We start from the raw sequence: 26,697 nt of genomic DNA on the forward strand, positions 1-26,697 counted from the left end.
GAAAATGGTTTTGGCGTTTGGCGGTGTTTACAAATATACATGAAAAATGTAAATAAAAAATATTTTTATAATTTTATATAAAAATAAAAATATAAAACCATCGAGCTATTTTACTATGGTGGGACCGGCTTTTTACGTTAAAACCGAGACTGTGGAAGAGTAGTGGGCGTTCGAACAATGCACTGAATGGACAAGGAAAGGCAAACAGATTTACCACATGCTCACAAAGATGAGTTAAAAAAAGGAGAGGTTAAACAAATTATTGACGAAACGGAGTTTCCGCAAATAGGCGTGTTTTATTTAAAAGAACGACATCTTCGCCTTTGGCTACATCCTCATCTTGATAATCGCGAATTGTAACAACGAAGACACGAGGCTAAAAATGCTTTGAACAAGCAAAAAAGCCATCACTGCAAGCATAGCGCCAAGTCCTGTTCACATTGACTTTCATGTATGGTAGCAACGCTAAATGAAATTAGAAAGCATTTTTGCAATAATTTCAAAAAATTGTTTCTCCTGCTTTTATGGCTCCCGTTCTTGACTAGTTGCGTGAATTAAGCAGGGCATTAATTCCGCACTCGCTACGAGAAAAAAAAGTTAAAAGAAGACGGAGGGGTGAAACGCCTGCCTTGAAGACGCGTAGTGAAATCGAATAATTTTCCGAGCAGGAGGGGAAAGATTTGAAGTCAATATAGTTTTTTAACAAACACATGCCTCACAGATGAAGAAAAGCAATTAATAGCACTTCGACTGTCACAATATATGGTTTCTTGAATAGTTTGATGTGACACGAAGCGAGTTATTCCGCACATAATAGCTGCTTTTTAAGTGTTGCGAAATATTACTATGGTTTCAGTGAAGTATGGGACTCAAAAAAGTCCGCTGTAACGAGTGCAAACGCCATATTGACATATTTGCTCAAACAATTTCCGCTGTATCATGGAGATTTAGAAATGTTAGCGGAGTTCTCATTTAGAGCAATGATTTTTCAACAGCAATTTCAACACATGCACTTCAAGGCGAAGATAATAGGTGCATTACAGCCAAACTCCAATCTGAAGAAACACATCGCCTCTTTAAGATATCCGGAGAATATGCGGAAAAGTTTTTATTATCAAGCCACACAGAGTGCGTTTAGGCGCACCTACGCCTCCAAATAATCCCGCGTTTCGCCTCGCAATTTGCAGCGCTATTGACTGGAAGACATCCTGTTGGGCGTCCGTTCGTACAGGAGTAAAAGCATCCCCATTCTAAGTGGTACCATTCATTGATACAGGGTTTCGGGTTTTCTGTTCTCCGGCGGCGCAGGGATTGTGCCTCGAGGGACAGACACAGTCGTACCAACAACATGTCCCAAAGCCACCGGGGCACCATGGAGGAAGCTGTCATAGAATCGTGCAAAACAAAAGAAGGAAATCAACAGCTTATCCAATACTTACTAGCAAGAACACGTAGGGTTGGTCCGTAGAAAACACGTGTAAAGCATGAGAGACCGGCAATGTTCTCCTTACAAATTCACATATACATGTGGATATGAACTGCTTTAGTCAATTACCCGTAGCTCTAACTAGATAAATCAGGCTATGAGCATTCACACTGAAGCCCACAAGGTTCAGAACCTCATAGCGCCACATTAAAACTACGTAGGTTTTGAAGTTTCTGCTGGCGACGTCTGTGAAATAAGTATGGCGCATATGTAGGTTTTGTCTTCTGTATTTTTATGGAGTCCGACATTTTCAAAAACCATAAAGACAACACAATTTTTCGCTTGACTAACACGGCTGCTTTTTCTTGATTGTTAAGAACAGAATACTTTTTTGGCGAAATTTAAGGAATTAGGCACATGTAAAGCAGACCAATCTTGGATTTTTAATCTTTGTTGAGATTCTTATTTCACAAAAATGAAACAAGCTTGCACTAACGCGTAAGACTTGAAGGTAGCGCAGCTATACGCCACCTTCGCGAGCATCACTAAGGTTTAAATCCACGATTGCAGCCGATTTGCTTCTTAGCTGGCGCTACGGCCTTTACTCCATCAATGTTTTTATAACTGTGAGCTTCGTTCATTTTGTTTTTGAAGTGATGATCATTGGACATCACCTCGGAGGCGCGTACGCTATGGTATTTTTTTCTTGTTTTAGCAAGTGTTGCCACGATTACGGGGAACGCTGGAGTCGAGAGACTGCAGTGTTTTTCCCGAAGGAGAGTCCCGCTCGGAACGAGAGTTCTGAGGAAGTGTTACCACAATTCCAGCGAATACTCGAGTTTTTTGGCAATCATGGTCAATCTCTCTAAGTGGATATTACTGGCTTGACAATTTTGCGCCGGGGACGCTGGGCGGTCAGCCTTCGACATGAATATGATGACGGTCTTTGCCCAATATTCCAGACCCTGTGCTTATGTTTTACAAATGCACTCTCCGGTGCGTCACTTGTTTTGCCACTTCAGGGTGAGATCGTTAAAAAGCGTGTTAATCTATTGTGCAACACAACATGCAATTCGTGATTCTCATACGTGCGAGTTAGCAGCTATGGCTCACTTTCGTTGGTCCACAATAACACAGCAAACGTTTGACAAGGTTACGTGTTTGGGTCATCATAAATGGCTGGTCGCTCTACCACCACGCCCTAAATGAGTTCGAGGGTTTAAAACACTTGACGGATTTTTAGCTCATCGATTTCTCTTCGGTTACGCTGCCTGCCCCCCCCCCCCCGTTCCAATTCTGTAACCATTACTGCCTACATTTTAGCCAATATTCCTGAAAAGGTATTAGCTTATGAGGCACTGCATGTCTACCGGAGAAATAGCTTGGGTTATGGCCATATTGACGTCAGCGTCCTTCTTGCTTAGTTATTAAGACATAACAGGCAACACGACTTGTACATTTTCAGGACACCTGGGCGCTCAACTTATATGGGATTGGCTGCTTCCTTGGGTTGTGTACTTCTTGAAGGTAAAGTTTTGTTCACAGGTTCTGGAAGTGCGTACAAAAAATAACACAGAAGGAGGTCCCGTTGCTGAAAAACTGCCGGAAAAACCTCCTGTGAGAAGGTGAGTAGAAGATCAGTGTTAGAGGAGGCAGCGAGTAAACTATAAATGAGCAGAAAATGAGCAGGAACAGGCAAAAACCAATACATACATATAAATATATAAATATATATATATATATATATATATATATATATATATATATATATATATATATATATATATATATATATATATATATATATATATATATATATATATATATATATATATATATATATATATATATAAATATATATATATACCTAAACAAATTCAGCCGCGCTTACACAGACAACAAATTCTCTTAAGTCAACCTGGCGCTCTGGACGCCAATTTGCGGTGAAAAATGTATAATGCCTCGCCAAAGACCAGTACCTGAACACGGCAGGAATGCTTGTACAGGTGTTTATTTTAAAACGGAATTTCCTGCAGAAACCTCCGTTCATATGAGGACACCGTCCTTATAATACCAGCACAGCGGACTATACTAATTAATTGGTGTAACTGTTTCCCTACAAACAGATAATCAGGCGCAGCCGAACAGGAGCATAAAGCCACTCGTTACTTTTAACGCATGATAAGTAAGCTTTCTGGGGCCACACCTAATAGTGAACAACACACCTTTTGGAGATAGTACAAACATACGAATGAATGCCACACCGCCGTGCTAAGCGGTGGTTGTTGGAAAGTTTCGGCTGGGTTTTTCCAAATATTGTTTGGTAAATAGTGTTTTGATTGTAAATACACATAAATATTTGCACGTGGGCATTGCATTGGTGCTTACCTTGCACTTGGTGCCATTGGTTAAGTCAAAACCACAGAGGTGCTGATTCTGTGAAAATAATGCAGAACCACATTGCAAGAACTGATGTAATAGGGGGGGGGGGGTAGAAATCGCTTTTGACATTGTTAAACCCTCATGGTTGCACCTAGTAGCTGCAATATCTTATGTGCAAACGATCAAGCTTTTGTGCTGAAAACAAGCCTTCGTACCTTTAGGGGATTTGTCAAAACAAAGGCCACCGGAAGTGGTCTTTTCTTTTTAAGAGGTATTCTAAAATGATGTGACTGCGTCGACAAAGCTCACAGCAAAGAAGTGCCTACTGTACATACAGTAAAGTACGCAAAGTTGGTTTAACACTACTACTTAGCATCCATATGGTCACAAATTCACCATAGTTTTTGGCACGTTGAATACCGGGTATTTATTTACGTGAGGCACATTTTTTGGCATTTGACATTTAGGTATAGCATTTTGGATCGCCTCAACCCATTTTTGAATCTAGGGGTGGTTTACTGCTGCTTGAGTTTTTCGCGAAAAGAGGACGCAATCGGTGCGTTTTACATGCGTTTGCACAGAGTTGTAATTTCTTGTTGTGCACTATTGTGGGAAAAAAATTTGATTTCTGTCTTTGTGTCTCGTTCATAGCGTATATGTGTGTCAAATTACACAAATTGTTTATGGCCATGGTCTATCCAAAGGATAATATTATGTATAAGTACCCCTAATATGGATAGTTTGAAGATCTGGCAGTTAAAAAATCATTGTTTGAGTGGAATTACGTCCGGGTGGCTCTACATCAGCGACACGGCCAAAAATACGGGTGCATGCTTGCGACAAGGTAAAGCGAACTCACTGCGTTTGAAATCAATAACTTATTAGACCATAAAAGCTCCTATTTTAGATGGCTAGAGGGACAAACACTACAAAAATGCTGTGGCGAACACAATACTCGTTGAGGGTGCAAACTTTCTGAGGGGTTCTTGTACAAACCCTACATAATTTTAAGTCTTAGTAATAACAACCAAATCTTTATTCCCCCTTTTCGATATCACAAGCATATTCAGATGTTCAGAGGTCACCAGTCACCCAATTACGAATATTTTGGTACCACAAGCCGCAACGACGACTATCATTGCGAATTTTGTTCGTGTACCCTTAATACTCTGTAAAATATTGTGCTGGGACAAATACGTTAGGTCGGCGATCTCCAGTTGTTTCCGTCGTGATCCTTTGGAGACCACTAGTGGGTACTTCTGAATGAGCAGTTATAAACATTCGTTGCTAAGCAATTTCGGTAATATTTTCTTAGAAAACACAAGTCGTCAGCCACGAAATAGCCATTTTACTGATGAACGCTAAATTTAGGCTGTTTTATTAGTATGTTTAAGGCATTGCTTGTTACTTTCCTCGATGTAGAAGTATTGTTGCAAATCATGACTGCTTCACAGTATTTTCACTTGTGCGAAACCTCCTTTGCGCTCACCCTTGCCAGTATAATGAATATAATTGTGCGACAACTGGGGCGATTCTGCTAATGAGCTTAGGGTATAAAGGAAAGTCAGTGCGCTGCACGAAAATAATTGCCTGCATTCAGAACAGCCTCTCCGCATTGTTTCGAAAAGTCTTGTTTTCTAAGAACCTAGACATTTTGTTAATCTTAATGTTTGTTGAACTCTTTACAAATAGAAGATCTTAAACTTGCTGTTATTAAAAGAATAAAGACATTTTTGTTCCTATATCGTATCAGAGATCTCCTGAGCCCAACTAATGAAGCCAGAAGAAACACTTGGTGCGGGTTTTTATTGTATTTTTATAAATTTAAATTACTGATACCCTTCAAACATTATCGCAGCATGCATATTTTTCTTTTTTTTGTAATACCTGATCATCCTTACCTCGTTTTCGGGCGGTTTCCACTTTGGATATACGGTACGCTTTGCTCTAATATGAGCCGTTGTTTCCATGCTCAGGAGGGACGCTAAAAGCAGAAATAAATTTTCTTTTTTAACTTCTTTGGAAAAGTAAATGTAAACTTGATTTGTAGAGATGAGAGCTCAAGGACACGGCTTTGGTTCACACCACGGGAATGGTTTTCCACTGAAGATTTCTTAGATTTCCCAATGGAAATGGTGAGATTGCAATGCCTGTTGATGAACCCACCTTGTCAAAATTAATCAGGAACCCCTTATTACGGCGTGCCTTGTAACCCCTTACATTAGGCGCATTAAATTCCCCTTATATGATTACTATATACTACCGCACCGAAAAATAATTTCTCTAGAGAGCACTACTTTTTCGGAACTCGCATTCATTGGGCGAAGTTGGACAGTGACAACAAAAAAAAAAACATAGGTCATATGTGTGAAAACCTCAGGTATGTTTTTCTTATCCCAAAACTACTTTGAATCATTTATAACGGTGTTTTACGCACCGGAGCTACCCCTATGTTAGGAGGTATGCCGTAGTGTAGGGCTTCGAATTAATTTTATCAGCTACAGTGTTTTCAACCTCAATCCAAATTTTACACACGGGCGTTTTCATTTCCCCCCTCCAACAGAAAAGCAGGCACCACAGCCGGGATCGACCCAGTGCACCACAGCTCTGCCACACAACGTCTTCGCCACTATGCCCCCATGACAGGCACGATGTCGATTTTTCTGTTGTAGATATAACAACACGTAAGAACGCGAGTATGCTTTAGTTGACACGCCACCATAGAAGAATCCTCAAAAAGAAACACGAGGCTAGCAATACATCAACCCAAAGATACTGATGTTCTATTTCAGAACCACAGAATATGGATCCGGTTGTAAACAAAATAAACTAACTAAGCCAACTTATTGTAACATTTATTTATTCTTAACTGTCAAGAAATCTAAGAGAAAAGCATATCGGTGGAACATGCTCTTAAATAGAAACACCCATAGTGGAGCCAAAAATGTTATCATGTACAGTATATAACTAAAACACCTATATCCGGATAAAATGTATTACAATTGCACTGGAGTCATCAAAGCCAAACAAAGGCTAAAAATTTTGAAATTGATAGCGTTTAATATACTAAGGCGATCATTTTTCGTACCGCGGATGAAAAGAATGCTTTTGCAATATTCAGATATTTAGAGGAAGCGCGAAGTCTCGCTGAACAGAATATAGAAAACCATATAGAGTGAGTGAGCGAGTGAAGCAACTTTAATATAAATGTCTGCAGAACGATTATCCTTCCGATGTAACGGAAGCGTCAACGTGGCGCCGCAATGAAGTCTAGTAAAACATTTTGTCGATAAAATCACGCTAACCAGTCTATATGCAGCTAGTCATGGTCGCAGTTATATTGTCACTAAGGCAAGGACAACACAGTTTTCTACAGGGACCGAAGTATTTTGGAGCGACGTTGTGCTTGTTAGTAAACAAAAAGAAAACTCAAACGTGGAAAAAGCAATCAGAAGCGTGATCTGCGTAGTTGAATGCCCGAAATATGCTGGCCGCGGTGTTTGATTTGTCAGAATTTACCCTTCCGAGTTATTCTTTGGATACCCATTGAACGAGATCTACATAGTCGGCCATCGAACGCGAATGTTCTATGCTTGTGGCCACAGTTCATGCACTTTTTCTATCCAGTCAGATAGCCTGGGTGGCATACAAAACAATTACGGGAAAGCCAGCATGACTACTAACTTTGATGAGAGAGCTGGACATGAGCAGACGCTGGCAACAAAACACACAAACATCAAACCAGAGGGCACAGTTCATGGCATGACCTGCATTCGAGGAGTGGGTAGTGGTACACATCTTCATCAACCGCAAGCGCCTAACATATTTATCATGGGCCTATACTGCATCCTGAGCAGCGCATGGCCGCCGCAAGCAGGGCGATCCACCCGCCAGAGAATACCCACGCTTCGGCGCTGCTCTGTAGCAATCTTCGGCCGCTTTATGGTTCACGGATACCTGCTGCCACCGAATCACATTTATAAATAAATGTTATCCCCCCACGGGACAACCAGACAGGCGATTATAATAGGGATCCTGACGCCGGCAGCATTGAGTCCCGCTTCGCCAGCCGGCACCACCCTGCCCTGCCTTCGAGCTGCGCTCCCCGCCGTGAACCTGGTTCCTCAAAATAGAAACACACTTCGGCATTCGCGGCATTAATTCTCACACAAAGGGTACCGGATCACCACGGCCTTGCTACCGGGTGGCCTCCGCTGTTACCGCCTAGGGCCCGGTAAACAGCCCTACGACACCTACGTGATGATGCGCGGTGGCAATACTGTTCCCACAAAATGACGCTGCATTGCCACCTCTTACAGCTTCCTCGTACACCATAACGCACTATGGAATGAGAACCGCGATGACCGGCTTCCTGCATCATTTGTGCCCTAACAGCGTCACTCCTACCCGTGAGCGAAGAGGCGTTCCACTGCAACCCGGCCTCGCCGAACGCCACTTTCGGCCACTCCAAGCAGTGTGCTCCTAGCCACTCAAATTATGAGGACGCCACAACCCCTGTCAGCCCAGCGCACTTACCTGCACGCCTGCCGTTCTTCCCCAAGAACCCGGACGTATGGCTTTGTTAGATGGAGAGCTTTTTCGACGAGCCGTCGTAAATAGGCGCATTTACCACGATTGTATCTCCCCACAAAACGCAGTAACTAGCTGTGAATAGTACGTTTGTCCTAATTGGAGTATTAAAACCTCCTTCGGGTCATCCTTCTCCTTTTTCCCCCTTCCTCCTTTACTCCTCACAAAATGGCTGCCAGCTTTAGTCGTGTGTCGTGTGAGCTCTAGCGTCCCAGAAAATTTATTGTCGCTATGGACTTGCGACCGCTCCAATGGATGTGAAGTGCTTCCCGACAATCGAAGCTCGTTGCGAACATTGTTGAAGCAGGCTAGACTACCGTGCGACGCACTCCACCGTAACCTCCGAGTCACCGACGTTCGAGCCGAAGGAGTACGCCAGCGAGACGACAGCGAGTCCGAAATGCACTGATTGTTAACGGAGATTTGCTAATAAAAAACAACGCCTCTGCGAGGTGGTTGAAGGTGAGATTTGCACGTTTTTTTTTTTTTGTAACCAACTTTTTCAGAGACTTGCGCACCTTCTAGTGCCAAATTAACGCAGTGTGTTTCCCGCGTTACTGCACGGGCGATTACTGCACGGGCCGCGATACTGCCCGCCACTGGAAGGGAGCGTTTTGCTTAAAAGAGGGGTCATGCCCGGAATGTCATTGGGGAAGCCGAACCGCGTGAAAGCAATGCGTGTTTGCGCGGGTCTCAAGCAGAACACCCACTCATTAACACTCGCGAGCAGAATGAAAAGTAGCCGCATTTGAACAACTGTTAGGTGTTTTTGTTAGCTGTGTCTGTGGGGTATTGGCAGGCGAAGATTAAGTTGGCCGGTCACACACCGCAGGGCAGCTTTCCTTGAGAAGTACACCAGGCGTCACATCAAGCCGGGGCACGCTAGCTCGGGGCAAAACGCATCGCCGCGACATCTGACGTTGCACTTCTGGTGTCGAGACACCGATGTGTGCGTGGGCGTCCAGCCACGCTCTCTATCCTGTCTTTTCCTTCGCTTCGAACGGCATCGCTGGTCACATTCAGCGCTTGGCGGCAGGGGTCACTTTCTTTGCTCAACCCGTCTTCCTCGCACACGCTTCAGCGGCCGAGACGGGGGTGAACGGGCGTTTCTCGCTCTGCCCTGCTCTGACAGAGGAAGCATTGCAACGGGACTGATATCTCAATTTTAAATGCCGTATTCCTTTTTTCTTTCGCTATCTAAAAGCAGAAATGTCTGCCTGCGTGTCAGTCAATTCAACTACACTGCCAAGAACAGTAGAAAAAATTCTTAAACGCAAAATAAAAATACAAAAATCGTTGCAAACTGCTTCAGCTTCACCCACGGCTCACACAGATTCATGACACAGCGATAATGCGAGACTCTTTTTCGTGGCTAGTATACACGCTGGGTTAGTGTTTACGACATCAAATAAAAATCAACGCGTTAAAAAATGTTTCGGAAATGTTAGACAATAGCACGAATTAAAACAATAACTATGATCTGCTTGACCTGCACCCACCTAAAAAAAAGAAGAAATTCTCGCGCCCTCCCAACAAATTTTTAGTGCTACCTGCGAACGGGGAAAAACTTAATTTAGGGGAGTGAACATTCGTTGCATTGAGTAAAGGAGAAGTGAAAAGGAAGGAGAACATGGCAGGTGCTAGGGGCGGAGAGGAGATAGTGTTATATTACAGGGGTTACAGGAGGTAGTGGTCCTTGATTGATTGATTTGATTTGATTTGATTTTTATTCTTGCGCGAAAAAACAACAACCAAATCACTCTCGCCCAAAGGGAGCCGGGAAAAAGCCGTAAAAGCAGCTTGACTAGCCCCAATTGTTGGGTTTAACCGGCCGACGCAACACAGGCGATAGGCGGGCAATAGTGGAGGGCTCCGGGGTAATTTTGACCACTGGGTATCTTTAACGTGCGCCGCAACCTCTAACACACGGGCGTTTTGGCTGCAGTCGTCTTTTCGAACACATACGCTGTGAAGCGGGTGAACACTCGGGTAATTTTTTGCGTTGCACTGGCGATAGTCTCGACCCCGTGGCCATGTTACTTCCCATATACCACACAAAACACGACATAATTATTATGCTATCTAGACTCGAGCATACTGCTCTGAAATATCGCGCCCAGATTTTCCATTTTAGCCGATCAGCTGCCAACATCATTCTTTCGCGGCAACATATCAGGACTAGCGCAAGTAAATCCCTGAAGAAAAATAACAAAAACTACTAAAGACTGGCGCCAAAGGTACCCTATAATATGAGCGTTTACCTGTATAGTGAGCATGTTGTTTTCGAATGGGCGGCAGGGATGCAGCAGTGGCTCTATTTCTTCTCATGCGCTCTAGCTTACGATTGGCCGCTGCTTCCCCGCAAAACGTATTTCGGTTTGGAGGGCAGAACAAGGGGGCTCAGTATAGCAAAATTGCACCACGTGTTCCGGTGGAAGATCGCAAGCTAATAACTAGACTTTTCCTGGAGCGGCGGTCGCAGCGAGCCATATTCTAACGGACGGGCCGATCTGATTGATTGATTGTAGGGTTTTAACGCGCCGACGCAACGCAGGCGATGAGGCGCGCCGTAGTGGAGGGCTCCAGATTAATTTTGACCACCTGGGGATCTTTAACGTGCGCCGAAATCTCGTACACACGGGCGTTTTTGCTTTTCGCCTCCATCAGAAAAGCGGCCGCCGCGGCCGGGAATCGAACCCGCGACCTCGTGCTCAGTAGTGCAACGCCTTAGCCACTGAGCCACAGCGGCGGGTCACGGGCCGATCTAAGACCGCTGTGAGCCGAATAATTCGTGCCTTTCGCGACGAAGGAAGGATTGCGGTTGCCCAGAGGCCTGGCCCGCCAAGCGTCACGAAACCAGTAAAGGACGAACTCATTGTTGCGGCAGATGTCGGAGACCCCTCTCTGAATGCGAGGGAAATCCGTGACTATCTGTCTTTGGAATTTTCGACGCCGACAATACGCCGGCGTTTAAAGGAAGCCGGGCTTTCGAACTGTGTGGCTGAGCAAAAGCCGTTCTTGACTGGGTGACAATGCCAGCAGCGGATGCAATTTGCGCAGGAACACCAGAATTGGAGCCAAGAAGAATGGGGCACTGTCATTTTTTTCGCACGAATCCACTTTTTGTATTCGCTGGGACCAGCAGCGGCGGGTATGGAGGCCCTTGAATTCGAGGTAACGGCTACTCACACTTTATCACGTCAGCATCGTTTACTTGTTCGGAAATGGCGTAAGCTCTCGTGGATTAACTCTTCAAAAATGTTTTAGAAATTTTTTCCGTGAAGGCTTTTTGGTAATGCCAGTTTATGTCTAAGTACTCATGATGCAAGGTAATTTGGAATAATTTCTTGTTAGCATCACATGTAATGCATGCTTTTCAGGCTCTCTAAATGAAATAATACACAAGGCGTGTCGTAACCTTTATGATAAGCCGCTACATTTTTTTTATGTTTTTAGCTGCAAATCCGGTATCTTTTAAATTTTCAGGTAGAACCCGGACTATATCCACAGTGTCCTTTCAAGCGGCCGCTGCGCAGTCTCATCGGTGCGGATGCAAATACAATTGAGAATATGTGGGTGGTCATGAAGTCACGCATCTCCAAATGCCACTGGTCAGGAGGCACAGCGGACGCGCTATGGACCACTGTTGGGGAAGAACGGGACAGCCTTCGCGCAATCCACGAGTTTGTGGTTTCGCTTTACGAGTCGATGCCAAGAAGGATGGGCGACATCATTTCCGCACGCGGCCACTTCACCCACTACCAAAGTTGGGTAATGGGAAGGAGCACAGCAGGGTACTTCACAGAAGCTTTTTTGCATTGCTTGCCAGGAGCGGTGCTTTGATTTTTAGCTGGTGTAGAATACCGGCTGTCATTTTGGTTATTTTTTGTAAAACCCACCACCAGGCCGGTCTTTTCTAACGTTTTCTCTTGTTTACTAGTTTCAGAACGTGTGCAAGGTGAAGTCTCATCACACCTTCATAAAAGAAATTATTTCTGTCTTCAGTTAGTATTCTGTTTTGGTGTGGTCATTCTTAGTTAACAACCAACTGCACGTTTTACGAAAAAATATCAAAACTCGTTCCCCCGATTGTGATTGATACCTACTGAACAAGCGCGGAGCCGCAGTTACAACCGTTTTCTCCAATACATGGCAACCTCTCTCCGTAGATTGCTTTATCATGGCCACAAACTAATTCTCCATCGTTGATAACTTCGCTACCTGATTACGACAAGTGAATGACCCTCGGCATAGCGGTATAGTCGACGTATCAGCAAATTTTAATAGAATTGGTTTTTGGATACATTTAATAACACATGAGTTAAAAAGGGTCCTGGTTTGGGCCTGTTCATGATGCATAATGCGAACTGAAAGCGCAGATGAGACACAGACAAAGAAAGGAGACAACAGAACGAGTGCTCCTGTTGTCTCGTCCCGTTGTCTCCTTTCTTTGTCTGTGTCTCATTTGCGCTTTCAGTTCCCATTAAGCATGAGGTAAAGCCGTTTTCTTTAATCATACTCCCTCTGTGGATTTCTGTGCTTCGCTGCGCAACAACCTCTGTGGGATAGCCATCTTACTAAACCCAAGCTTCCGCCGATCTTCATAAAGTCGGCTTTACCTGCAAACACAAACGTAATCCTTGGAACTCCGGAGGTAGCGTAAAAAAATACAAAGCAGGCTGTGGTCAAGCCCAGTCCAAGAACAGCGCCGCTGTTAGAAATGCCGAAATGGGAGAGCATATCTGGGGAACGATTCTGTCAGCGCGAGACGGGCAATATTAGTTATCTGTCAGATCAGGGCAGAGCGAGCAAATCAGGTTCACCCTCGCCCTCGGCCACTGAAGCGTGTGCGCCGAAGGCGGGTTGAGAAAACCCTGGCGCGAAGCGCTGAATGTGACCAGCGTTGCTTTTCGAAGCGCAGGAAAAAACAGCCTAGCGAGCGTGGTTGGACGCGCACGCTCACATCGGGGTCTCGACACCAGAAGTGAAACGTCACACGACGCGGCGATGCATTTTGCCATGCGCTCGCGTGACCCGGCTTATTTTGACGCCGGGTGTACGTGTTGTTCCCGCCGCGCCTGCTACGAGGAGGGTGACTTCCGTGAGCCGCGGGCGATTCATTCACTTTCCCTGGAAAGGGAGAAGGTCGGGGCTCCGTGGGGGCTCTCCGTGCGCTAGGCGTGTGTAACTATCACCAGCAAACGCCATTCGAGGGAGCATTCTGTAGAGTCGCCGAACGACTGTTATTAGGTTTTTTTTTTGGCGGGGCGGGGGGGGGGGGGGGGGGGGGGGCGGTGTTGCAGAGAGAGGCGCAGGCGTCACACCGACCGGACTTTTTTCCATAACTTTGTTGAGGGGCAGAAACAGGTGAAGTGCGGGTGGAAAAACCTGAACCTCGCTCACAGAACACTACACGCGAGGAAAAAGGGAAAGGAAGCATTTTGAGAAGTTGGTAGCCACCAGGTCTGGGTCCCTGGTGAACAGCGCTTTCTTTTGACCAAAGACTGAGCGCAGGTGTCTCGGACGAAAGTGAAATTTCCGTAGCTTTAAACAAACATTCATTCATTACGGAAAGTTGGACACAAGAGTGACAAGTGCAGCATCATTACAATGCCGTTTCTTTATTTTTTTTTCTGGTCAGATGCTCAATATGCTTCTGTATTTTTTGCTGTAGATTTAAAACGTTTTGCTATACCTGTAATGCATGTGTTATGGTGGCTTTCTGGGGAACATGCCAGGAGGCGTGGCAACGTCAGCATTTGGGAGGCAAGTGCAAGCAAACAGCGCACCGATAATATGCTGACTTTATTGCTTGCAGATGACTTACACTTTTTTCCTTGAGGAATGTTGTAGTAGATAAAGTTATTAGCAAGATACCGTGTGTTTTCGATGTAGGTGTTTTGTTGACTCAGTTTTGTTGGTGTTATTAAAGTGTTCACACATATTTTGCATTTATGTAATTTGTATGCAATAAACTGACTGTGAGCAGAAAACAAAATTTTCACGTTTTGCCCTTCAACGTTTTGAGCGTAAAAAGACTAGAAATTACACAATCCTAAACGAAAACTGAAAATGGTGCCGTTGCGTTCATTGGGAACTCCCAAATAGAGTAATAAATTCTTCTACAGCGCGTTTATCAAACGCGTAAAAACCGAAAAAAAGTTCCTCGAATGCAGGTCAAAACTGCTCCCAACGTGCGCCCTCAAAACTCCTAGTTGAAAAATAATGCATCTCCAATTGTACCCCTGACAACTCCCATTGTTGTGGCAGTAAAACTAAACTCCAATATGCTACCGAAAAAACTGGGTAAATAATGGGAGTAAGGCGATACTTCTATCGGAAGGTGTTTCGAAAACTCTGAATTGGTAGTGATTTCTGCGACAAGTCATTTACTCAAATTCCTGCTTATTTGTGTTCTGTATCTGAGAGGACTGTGATTTAGGCGAGTTGGTGAACGCTCATCATTGAAAATCAACGTGGAAAAAACGCAGCACAAAAAAGGAACGAGAACCGCTCTGCTGTCTACTTCTCGTTCCTTTTTGTGCTGCATTTTTTCCGCGCTGATTTTCAATGTTGAGGGTTGTGTGTGCATACTCCCTAACTCGAAGTTTGTGCGCAGCGCGTACTGCAGTCTGGTCGGTGACGGCACATATCTGCTGCGTCTCAGGAAGGGATCACGTGATCACGTCCTCAGCTGATTACTGAGCTGTAATCTCGCAGCGCGTCGCCGCCGCCGCCTACCATGTGGGTGCGAATTCTGTTGAAACCTCCCGCGCAAATGTCCCGTGATTTGGATGAGTCACGCACAGAGCAGTAGCCACTCCCGAAATTGTGAGGGGGATGCCGGGAGAGAGATTAGGGACCATAGCAGTGCGCGCCACCCTCCCCCTGATATTTTCGCCAGACGCTCCGACGAGCGTCTTTTGCTAGATGAGCAGACTGCCCGCCCCCGCACCCTTTCGCCGCATTTCCCTCCACCTCCCTGACTCCGCTTGCTCGGTTGCGAAGCCGTCGCCGTAAACATCGACGTGTCCGGCGCCGTCACCATCGCCACCCTCCAAACCCCAATAGCGGACCCTAGTCAGTTTTGACACTAAAACAATTTCTACCGACGTCATTGCTACAGATTTCAAATTGCCCGTGTCAACAGCAACTTTCCCCCTGTTCTTAACAAGACGCATGATGTAGGACGGTACATGTGAGAAAAATATGTCATGTCAAAAAAGTGTAGTTTCCTCCACACAATTTAACCTGCAGCTTTATTGCTCCCCGTCTGGGCACCTGAATTATCAAGAATCTCACAATAACGGTGAACCAGAACAAATATTAAAATGAATAAATGGAATCAACTCGCTAAAAATTGGCGCAGAATAGATCTGTCCTGCCCAAATGGCATTTCCTTCCTAAGTAGCGCCATCCCACTTCTGGTGGGGCGCTTTTTAGCGGTTCCCCAAATATTCAACTTTTTCACCTAGATCGATTCAGCGACGTTTATTGCGAAAGATTGGAATCCATGACTGCAGTACGGACTATAATTACAAGTGCTGTCCGTGGTAGCCAAAGAAAACGATATTCTCTTTCGCATCTAAGTACCTTCCGTCTGCTCCTGATTGACAAACATGCCACTTCATTGTACACCATGCGAATAAGAAAGTTTGCTTCGCTAATTATGAAAAGATGGATGCTTGCTTCCCCCATTTGTGATGTAAAGGAAGCTGACGTTGCCTCTAACTGCTTTGATGCTTTACGAAACATCTAAAAGTTTGTCAAGATCTTGGGAAAACTCGCGGCGATGAATGGTGAGGTCAGAATCTGTACTCATGTCAGCTCGATGGGATTCGAGAATTCATCGACACTGTAGAAACACGAAGAACAGCATGAAGAAGAGGTTTCCCATACGCGAAAATGTCTGGCGTTGCTTGAACACGACTGAGAACCATTGTCAGCATTTTTGGGGCACCCCCGTATCGCGCGGGATATTTCTTGCGCGCTGCATGAAACCAGAGTATGAATTTTCATAATACTCTTCTGAACATACTGAAGGGCCCGAATTTATCCTTCCATGAGAGTGTCAGGCTTGTTATTCTAGACTCACTGCAAGAATATAAGGAATGCCTTAAGATTCTTTAATTTTTATGTCACTTCTGGAGTACCCCAAGGCTCCGTGCTTGGCCCATTATTAGTTCTTATATATGTTAATGACCTTCCCAACTGCGTTAAATCCAATATCCACTTGTACGCTGATGACAGCGTTCTTTTTCGAGAAACTACCATTAAAAATGACATGCATGCACTACAATCAGACCGAGATAACCTTTCCACTTGTTGCGAAAAAATTGGCTCATGAATTTAAATATCGCGAAGTGTAAGGCAATGAGGATAACACGTACATCCAGCACTATACCTTTTTACTTCATTAAAGGCATACATTTGGGAGTAGTAAACAATTATAAATATCTTCGGGGCCACATATCCGACAATTGACCTTGGAATGTTTACATTGATCACATTATTAACAACGCTAACCGGACCTTATGACACATTAGGCGAAACTTTGCTCTGGGCAGCTCCTTCCTAAGTTACTTCTCTATAAAACACTAGTTAGAACCAAAGTTGAATACGGAGCCGCGATATAGGACCCTGACCAAACATACTTAATCAATAGACTTCAAATTGTTCAGAATAACTCTGCACGTTTTATTCTCTCCAACTTCCATCGCACCGCCAGTAAATCATCTATGTAAGGTAGCCTCAATTTAACTGATTTAGTTACCCGTCGCACAATAAAACGACTTTGCTTATTCCACAAAATATTTCATAATCCCACATTAAGCAACAACGGAATTTCTAACCCGAACTACGTATCATCACGTTGTGAGCATGTCCACAAAGTGGCCATCCCTATGAGTCACACGCGTTCGTACGCATGTTCGTTCATTCCACGAACATCACGCAACTGGAGCGGCCTTGCAGCAGCAACTGCGACTATCGTAAGCAGTGATGATTTCCGATCAGTAATCAGCAATCAAAACCACTCCAATAATTATCAATGATTACAAATTCACTCTTGTATTGGCTAGATCTTTTTCGTAAAAGCAATTTTGGCTTCTTCTTGTAGTTATTGACCCTTGTTCACAGAACTGGTGTACTTTTTTATGGTGTGTTCTCGCGCGACAACTCCTTTTTGTATGTTTGCTTGTCATGCACTGTAAGCTGTACTTCTTCGTGAATCTTGAAACCCACTCCCCTTTATAATGCTTCACCCTGAGGGTACCTGTAAACAAATAAATAAATAAATAGGTATATTTCAAACACCTTGAAGTGTGTCGACATATTAGTTGAGGTGAGCGTCTTATTTGGGTTTGTTGAAAGTGTAAAGAGCTACGGTCCATTGAGGGTCTAAGCATTCACACATATAAGAGGGGCAACTCAAGAAAAAATAGTTCTAAAGAAGGAACTTAGTAGGTAATATTGTTATACGCTATTGTGCACCGAAACCGGAGCACAATTACTCTACTGCTACACAAGGTTTTATTTTCGAACAAAGCTGCGTCCTTCCCCATGCCTTTCATTAGAGTGTTCAAATGTTCAAATAGGCGCATTTATTCAAATTTTAGGACTTCTTTTGTTCCGTACAGTCAGTAGTTAATGATCAATCTTAAGAGATCTTTCCCACGAAGTAAACATTCTCATGAACCGCACTTTGGGGTTTATTACGACATTTAATTGAGCAAGTCGGTAGTGTTATTGGGAGCATTTACTAACGTTTCTGAGTCTCAGAGGCGTCCGCTTTGAGCCGTCCCCAACAAATGTGCGTGAAACTGCGTGTGGGCTTCACAACGTAAAATTCCATTGAGGCAGCCAGATATGAGGCTCCCCTGGACTTGTAAACGGAGCAGGTTCGAATACATTTTTGAAATAAGGACAATGATATGAGGGCCGAGGAAAAGAGAAGGGGGACGTGCAGGGGGCTTGCAATATGAAGTTCATTCTATGCCCCACCGGTAGCAGCATATTTCTGCAGACATGGCAACCAGCAGTGCACGCATCCTGTGCAACCACATCAAAGCATCTCTACAACCCGAACTGACGTTACCCTCAACACTCGGTTATCAAACCAATATTAGTTGCGAACGATTTATGCCAGGCTTCCGAAAACAAACAAAGCGTACACTGCGCTAGAGACGGCTAAGTTGTTCGTTAATGAGAAATAAAACAGCGTAAGGGGGTTTTATTTATGAAATTGCTCAATTATTTTTGAATTCGTTTCATGGCGATGGTACTACCGCCAGCTTTGTCTGCTAAACAATAAGTGCATCCGGGCCGCCAAGGTAGAAAATCACCGTAAAACGGCTCTGTCATCCGAGAAAACATTAACCGAACAAGGCTATCTGTGACCGTACAGACAATCGCCAGAGGTGATCTCAGAATCGGAAAATACAAAAAAATCTTCAACCACTTCGCCTAAAGTTTGGAACGCCTATACCACTTCAAGAGCAACGCAATGCTAGGAAAATGGAGGCACTCGTCATGAGCCTCATATCACACGTCGTACCATGTCAGTTACTGAAGGAAAAAAAAAAAAAACACCGCCTTCCGAAGAGCCCGAATTGCACCCCTCAAATATTTAGTTGCCGAGATCACTAAGGAATGCCTTAATTTGGACCTTTCAAATAGCTTTAAAATCAAGGGAGCCACTCTGCCAGCACAAAAGAAAGGGCTGCAAAAAGAAACTTAGGGGTTTGTAATGTGCATACCTAAAAAGAAGAAACCACTACGAGTCATAGTCACATCTTCTAAACAACTATCCCCTGTCGGAAAACACACATCCGAACCTTTCCAAGCACAGGAGGCAAGCCAGATACAAATTTTTTCAGCTACTCCAAACAATTATCGAAAAAGTGTATGCGCCCACACCAGTATGTTCAAAAATGCGGAGGCAACAATTTACGCATCTGGATACTGTTGAAATTCTGACTGCATGATCCTGCTATAGAGGGACGGAAGACAGGAAAGGTTGGCTCCTTCCTCTTGATACCTACTTTCAGAATCAGCTTAACAATCTGTACACAACCCGAAAACGCGATTGTTCTCTTTGCAGCGGGCTGACAAAAGGAATGAACAAAAATACTCTTCCATGCACAAAGTTTAAAGAACAAAGCACATTTACAGCGAGTCCTACGGTCCCGAAGTGAACACGCAGCCTGCCAGGAAGAACTTGCACTCGCCTGCCATGCTCCGTGAAACCACTACTACCACAGTTTTCTCTTCAAAGACACAGAGAGCTGACCATCGTATGCCAAGGAGCGCCATCGTTGCTTATCCCACTTTTATTCAATGTCGAAGAATTTCAACCCGAGCATATATCTACCCATTTATACTGAGCAACGCTGCTCGGTAGAAGACATCCGACAGCAACTTAAGACTGCCAAATACGGTGAAACGTCCGCCTTTTTTAACTAACCTTGTCAAGCTTAGGGATATGGTATACTGAGGTGGGAGAGCTCAAACAATACATATACCACTTCCATAAAGACACGGGGGCTGCCCTGACTAGATTTTCTTCTCAAGAACTGTGCGTGCGGGAAATTCTGCGGCATCACGGACCGTGTACTTCCGTTTTCACGCTTGGTCTCTAGCATATGTGTAACCCGTTTTACAAACTCTTACTATTTCTCACTCTCTAATGTCGTCTAACCACCGGTCTCGTTCGTAACAAACCCCCAAAGCTCCAGTCCGGCTACAATGCTAAGAATAAACGCATTGAAACATTCACGCATTTGCCTTCTTGGTCAGACTGACTGAAGGTCCGGAGAAAGAGCTTTTTACGTCCATTTCTGAATACAAACAAGCGTATAAAGCCTCTGCCTTTCGTCTGGGGCGGCGACTAAGAAAGCGTCGCGGATCTCTTTATGGAACTTCAGTGCTATGTAGCAGCTCCGTTCCAAAAACGCTCCAACTACGTAACACACGCTATCGTGTAGTACATATTGAAACCTAAACGTAGATATCATCTGAAGCATTTTCTTGTAGATATGTTTGTGCAACTGTATTTAGGAGAGGGTACAATAAATGTGGTTGGTAGGAGTCGGTAACTGAGCTGCGCTTGGGTGTGCTCTCTATTTGTGTCCACCACCTTCTGGGAAAGGTAAGTGTTTGGGAACCCAAAATGAGGCGCACGAACGCACCTTCGACAGCGGCTACACAGTCTGGTTTTTTGACATACCCTAAAAACGGGGACACCTATGTGTTGACATTATAACTTACAATAAACGACTTCGTCTGATCGAAAGTAATGAACATTCCTCCAATTCGACAGGTCAGAACCATCTTCCGGGTGTAAAAGCTGTCTGTCTATTATGATATCCGTGTTTTTTTATCGCATGAACTGTACTATATTTTCTTTTATTGATTATTAGTGTCGTATACAACTTAAGAACCGCAACAGGAGTGGCCGTTGTGCCTCGTCACCCCAGCCGGCTGTTATTCTGGGCTGCGGAAGCGGTGCATTACATCGGATATTTTGAATAGGGCACGAGCCGTCTCCGTGATTTATTCGACCTATTCTGCCCATAATCTACAGCGGCGACAAGAAACAATCTACGTGAAAAAAGGCAGACGATATCACACATTCATGGCCATATCCTTTCAAAAGGCGCGGGTCGGTTGACATCTAGATCCGTCGATTTGGCGGAGTGATACTGAACATGGGCTATTGCCGTTGTTGACTTGTTCCCGCGTATAATAATGAGGTCTTGCAAAAAACCGCAGGTTTCGTAGCATTATTTTTAAAGATTGTGTTGCAGTGCTAAACAGTGGGTTTGGTACTTTGCATCCTTCGTAAAGACCACAAGTTTTGGGTTCACTTCTTACTGGAAGTTAGATGTGAACCAAAAACTAACGAACCCCAACCCAAACGCTATGTAAACCCAAGTACTACGTGTAGCGTTAAATCATAAATTTTTATTGATTTATCTCTGCTAAATTGGTTAGGTAATGCAATGAATCCGTACCCCATTTTTCACTGATTGCTCCTATCAGTTCTGAGTTTTGTGGTTCGGTCATCGTCAGGGCCAGTTTAAAATTTCCGCAATACCGTTGTTGTGGAAACAACGTGTGCAGTAAGTAAGACCGTGTGTAGAAAGTAACACCTCAAGCAGAAAGTAAGGGAGAAGGCGCCGAATACGTGACACTATGTGCTAATAACTAGATCAACCTGGCAAAGCCATTAATAGAGGAACTACGCTGCAGTAGTAAGTGACCTTCAATATCAATAATGAAATAATTAAGCGTGCGTTTAGGGAGAAGACTCGACTGGGGAATATAGCGAATGTTATTACATTTCAACCTTGCCTTGACGACGGGATATTTTCCGGTATACAGAACTTCAATGAGCTTCCATGACTAAGAATTCCACAAGGACTGAGAAAAGCCACTTCTTTTGAATGCAGCACTATCTTCTAGGACCCGAAAGAATTAAACACTGAATCTAAGGAAGCCTAAAATAACAACTTATTGGAACTCCCAGCGCAAGCACATGCGGGTCCAAAAGAGCTATTTAGTATGTTGCTAGTTGCAGTTATGCTGGTCGTGAATAGTAATATTTTGATGGCCTTCTGCAAACAGAGTAGAGAAAACGCTTGGAGTCTAAGCTCAAAAAGTGGACTGCTGCCCAGCTAACTGTGATTTACCGGGTTCGCTACCCGTGCTGGCTGTTTTGCGGAGTGAGAGCATGGCACAAAACACGCTTGTGTTGAGATAGAGGAGCAGGTTAAGTAGTCCAAAGTGATCTGAATTGCTATAGGAGCCCTGTGACATGGTGTGCCTCAATGCTAAATGCTGCTTTCTTGTTCAACGTCAATATTGCAAATAATACCTTCACCCGTTTATATTGCTGTGAGTTTGTTCAGGTAGTATCAGACGGAATCCGTCGCTTTCTCAAAAACTTCAACCGTTTAATTTGCTGTGAGTTTCTTTAGGTAGTATCAAACGGCATCCGTCGCTTTCTTACAGAACGAGGTTGGTACGGTAACATTTGAGAACTCTTTATTGTTTGCCGTGTACAAATAAGACTCTTTCGTGTTATTGTAGACAACCCCCCGTAAACACTGGATATATATGTGAATGTTACCTTTAAAGACGCAGCTTTGAATACAAAGCCGAATCAATAGAAGATTTTGAATAGTTGTATTCCATATAAATTGAAGACGTGCTCGAAATACTTAAGACAGCCAGAATAGGGAAGTAAAGTCAACTTACCGGCAAATACAGCAACAGCTACAGCAAATATCATTTCCGTTTGCAAGTGCAGCTCTGGACACCCTATGCCCTGGGAACACTCCGCTAGTGATCTTTTATGCGATTTCCCCTCAGAAAAAAATCAGCCTACAGCGCCAAGTCGTTTCCGGCGAAAACATGTAGATAACCTCTGTACGCCCTATTTTGCGCACGAGAGAACAGAATACGTGTTGTGCTCGCACAATCAGAATCGCAGTCGAGACATTGCATAGAAAACAGCATAACCAACATCAGCCAACCGTGCAGCGCTCGTTCTGCGCTCACATGCAACTTTGGAACGCGCATTGGAACGTGCTGGTGCGGCTCTTCATCTTTGAGATTTAGGCGGGTATTTTCAGTTTCCTATCCTCCGTTCACGTTTTATAAGTAAAGCGGTTTTCCCTCTTTTCACCCGGGACCTGTACAATGCTGAATTTGTTTCGTGAATGACATGTTCGCAGGAGGTTTGCATGTGGAAGTGGAAGTTCCACGTAGATTTTTAAAACGAATGTGCTTCCCTTGCCGAAGCTGCACATGCGCTTTCAGGCCGCCGTAGTGCTGGGTTCCAGAGACTTTAGACTAGCTGGGGATCTCCACGTGGCCTAATTCTCACACGCGGGAGTTTTCGCTCTTCACGTCTGTCCGAAAAGAGGGCACCTTGTTTGCCATCGTACCCGCGCATTTTCGCTGAGTAGCACTACGCTTTTTTCCGCCAACGTTTTTCCTGCGCTGGTTTCCGGTGGCGGCAGCATATCGACCCATTTCTTTACCCTCAAGAAAACACATATTGGCGGATTTACCAGCACAATACCGCGGCCCATTACCTGATGTGTGCTGGCGTTACAAATATACAAATCATGTTGAATTCGTGTAAAAAAATTTCGGAAATTATTAGAAACGGGAGACGTAAATTTAGGGCATCTTAGGGCTTTTCCTCTGAACATTGTATGCTTGAAGGTTTATACATGAAGTAGCCCAAGCTTTCCTGATAAGGTGTATCTCTTAATACTCGCTGATTGACGTGATAGTATATTCTCGGCATGTAATCATTTCATTTTTACTATGTAATGGAATATTTCGCAAGATAAAACCAGAAGTGGTTGTTGTGCTTCTTGATAAAGTAGCCTATTGGACATGGTTTAGATCAGGAGGGCGTCAGCAGTATACTGTGTAGAAGGGGGAAACCGCTTGCACCACCCAAATAGGGGCAGGGAACCGTGAAAATATGAAAGCCAATGTTACACAGCGCCCAAGGGATATTACAAATAAATCTTGTTCAAGGGGTGAAACGTCTGGCTCGATGCGCATAGGGAGTGCTTCACCTTTATCACAGCCCACCAAATAGCAACCAGCGTGAGTGGCGTTACTTCTTCCGACCTCACTTTCACGAAACACACGCGCAAAAATGCCACTTCGCTCAACAGTCCAGAAAACCTCGGCCATTACCACTACATCGCCGTTATTGAGGTCGAATCAAGGGTCACAGGTATCCGCACGGTAACAAACTTCACCTTATCGATTAGGAAGCCTTCCGCAAAACACGGGCCGCCGGCCATACCTCATCTGATTTTGCGGGCATCACTTCTATCGAAATGATATCTCAAAATCGAGAATGGACGGACCAATTCTGAAAGAATGCTACGCAGGCTATTAGAAAAATACCAGCAAATGCAGGCCTTTATCAAGCTGATGCAAAGATCTTCCGCATGTGGGAGGCCAAGCACATTTTGCTCCAGAGACTTCTGAAACAAAAGTAAATCGCAACCTGAGGCGCCGCATCGCTACTTTGTAACGCGACATTGAAGATTACGCAAATCAACTAACACGTCAAAATGGGCACAGCATTTGTGGTAGAATGGGACATAAAATTCGACCACCAAAGATGTAGAATATTCTACGGTGTCTCATTGACCCAGACCAGAGTAAAATCACACACAGAAACAACCACAACATACTTTTACGCAACTTTGAGGTTTCTGACACCGAGTTAATCACAACAGTGGAAGATTGATACTTCGGAAACTCCGCACGTGAGCTCCTCCCTCGCTACACGGCAGAGGAAAATCACCTCTTTGAACTACCCATCATGGTAAGCGAAGTGCGATCTTAACCCTACGAACTCGCATGTCGCCAGGTCCAGATGGCATCACGAATAAATTGCTCCGAAATCTGAACGATGGATCGTTGAAATCCTCAACCGCTACATGAACGTGGTCTGGGAACGGGGCAAAATACCCGAGATATGAAACACGGCAAAGGTGATTATGATCCCCAAGCCAGGTAAGAAACTGCAGCTCGAAAATCCCAGACCGATTTCGCTCATGTCTTGTTTAGAAAAATTCATGGAGCACGTCGTAGTCAACAGACTGAACAGCGGCATGGAGGACAACGGTCACTTTCCGCACACGATGAATGGCTGTCGACCAAAACTCTGTCCTCAAGACGGGATGCTTCGCATCGTATACGGCGTCATCGACGGGGTGTACTGCTTCTCACTTGACACTACAGCCCTTTTGGGCCTTAACCTCACAAGGGCCTTTGACAACGTCGAACATACGGCTATCCTCACGAACCTGAGTGAACTCGGTGTCGTGAAACGAGTCTACGACTACTTCAGCAACTTCCTTTCAGACCGCACAGCTACGATCACTGTAGGGGGAATCGAATCGGACGCGATAAATCTAGTGAACAGGAGAACGCCCCAAGGCTCTGTCCTGCCCCCTTTTCTTTCCAAAATCGTCATAATTGGCCTTCCCAAAATTTTAAGCCGAATTAAAAGCCTTCAATATAGCCTTTACGCAGCAGGCACATCCAGGCGGAGCAATGGGGGAAAGTCTTGCTCAGCCCTAGTGGAAAAACACAACAGAAATTCCTGTCGCACAACAGAAATTTCTGTCGCTAGACAGGGATTTCTGTCGCACGACAGGGATTTCTGTTGGGACTACAGGATGGTCTGTCGTGGGACAGGAATTTCTGGAGTACAACTACAGAACATCTGTCGTACGACAGGCATTTCTGCCGCACGACAGGGATTTCTGTTGAGACTACAGGATGGTCCGTCGTGCGACAGGAATTTCTGTAGTACAACTACAGAAAATCTGTCGTACGACAGGTATTTCCGTCGCACAACTGGTATTTCTGTTGGGAATGCAGGATGGTCTGTTGTGAGACTGGAATCTCTGTAGTATGACGACAGAATGTCTGTCATACGACAGAAAGTAATGCAGTACAACACACATATCTATCATGCAGACAGACATTCTGTAGTCCCACTACAAAAACCTTTGTACAAAGACTACAAAATGTCTATCGAATGCGACATTTCTGTTGTACTACAGAAATGTCTGTTGTGCAACACCCTGTAGGCAATACACAAATTACCTGTTGCACCACAAACTGTCCTTCAGCCGCTACATCTAACATTCCGTAATTACTATTATTATCTGCCGTGCGACAGACCATTTTGTAGTCCCTGCATATTTTTATTGTGTGAAAGATAATTTTAGATTCATTGCAAAAGTGTCACTTGACAGACTGTTCAGCATTGCTAGAAAATCTCTTGCTTACCCTGACGGAAAACTCCGCGTTTTCCAGCATTATGAGACGGATGGAATACGGCAGAAAGAACGGAATCTACTGGAAAACGCCGAGCTGGACAACAGCAACGCGGGGACCGCATTTTCCAGAATTAGGGGAGCGATGGAATACGCGGAAGACAGCGGCAAACACTGGAAAACGCCGCACTGAACGACAGCAATGCGGGGATGTTGCTGGAGAGCATCCAATAACACGAGGACATTGCCTCTGGGGACAGGGCTCCAGCCAGGATGAACGGGATAGCATGAACAGGATAGTACCTGATAGTACGGGACAGTGTGGTGCCGCTGCTTGGCTGGACACTGGAATTCCGCAAGCCGGTTAAGGCGAGGACTGGTTGTATTCGAGCGCCGCCATTGACGCAGATGCTGCGAAACTTGGTGTTTGTGGCCCGTGCGGTGCCGCAAATTCCCATTTTTTAGCGT

The 26,697-nt window shown here is 44.6% G+C and overlaps 1 long non-coding RNA gene across 3 annotated transcripts; it reads right to left on the reverse strand.

Annotated features, from left to right (window-relative positions):
• Positions 1 to 284: 284 nt before the first annotated feature.
• Positions 285 to 22,799, reverse strand: LOC144149232 (uncharacterized). Of its 3 annotated transcripts, none has more exons than XR_013318240.1 (5): positions 22,658 to 22,799; positions 5,710 to 5,792; positions 3,815 to 3,862; positions 2,910 to 3,041; positions 285 to 1,382 (listed from the first exon to the last, which is right to left on the reverse strand). It is a non-coding gene; the product is annotated as an uncharacterized LOC144149232 (long non-coding RNA). The 3 variants fall into 3 exon arrangements; XR_013318239.1 differs by having other exon boundaries at positions 2,884 to 3,041; XR_013318238.1 differs by lacking the exon at positions 2,910 to 3,041 and having other exon boundaries at positions 302 to 1,382.
• Between the last annotated feature and the right edge of the window lie 3,898 nt (positions 22,800 to 26,697).

This window comes from Haemaphysalis longicornis, unplaced genomic scaffold (genome assembly GCF_048455015.1).
Source record: "Haemaphysalis longicornis isolate Haplotype H1 unplaced genomic scaffold, Haemaphysalis longicornis Haplotype H1 scaffold_8, whole genome shotgun sequence".
NCBI classification, from domain to species: domain Eukaryota; kingdom Metazoa; phylum Arthropoda; class Arachnida; order Ixodida; family Ixodidae; genus Haemaphysalis; species Haemaphysalis longicornis.